The sequence below is a fragment of the Poromitra crassiceps genome (assembly GCF_964638095.1).
Source record: "Poromitra crassiceps genome assembly, chromosome: 19".
Taxonomy (NCBI): domain Eukaryota; kingdom Metazoa; phylum Chordata; class Actinopteri; order Beryciformes; family Melamphaidae; genus Poromitra; species Poromitra crassiceps.
The window spans coordinates 13560611-13561351 of record NC_139646.1 but is presented as its reverse complement, the minus strand read 5'-3'; positions in this window follow the sequence as shown (position 1 = coordinate 13561351).

Here is a 741-nt window from a genome sequence, read left to right as displayed (position 1 = left end):
GCCTCGCAGGAAGCAATGACCTATGAGGCTCTTCTCTCCTCACAAGCCTATCACACACGTTTATAGGCTGTGAATGTCCCCATTATTGTAAATCACCGGTCAGAGAGTGTAATTTGATGCATCACTCACTCAGCTACGCACACTGATGGTCAGTAACGTAACATAACATTCCCCCTGCTGTCCTGGTCATCGCTCCAACCCCTCTGCCGATCTGGGGCGAGTTGTAGACTAGCACATGCTTCCTCCGATACATGTGCTGTTGCCAGCCGCTTCTCTTCACCTGACAGCGAAGATTTTCACCGGCAGGACGTAGCACATGGGAGGATCACACTATTCCTCCCAGTTCTCCTCCCCCCTGAACAGGTGCCCCGACCGACCAGAGGAGACGGTAGTGCAGCGACCAGGACACGTCCCCTAATCCGTCTTCCCACCCGCCTACACGACCAATTGTGCCTGTATGGACACCTGACCAAGCCGGAGTAACACGGCTTAGGGTTTCCTCTATCTATTTTTTATTTTGTCCGTATTAGATTTTAATTATGTATAAATAAATAAAACGAACATAATGCAACGCAATGTAATGTAACGTAACGTAATGCAACGTAACGTAACGCACATCGAACGTGACGTGTCTTGCTGCGCCACACTGCACTGTAATCTCCCTCTTGCAATGGAAACAATAAGCACAGAACCTTGTATTGGGTGAAGTGTGGTAAGGCTACTCAGCACTAAAGTGGGAAA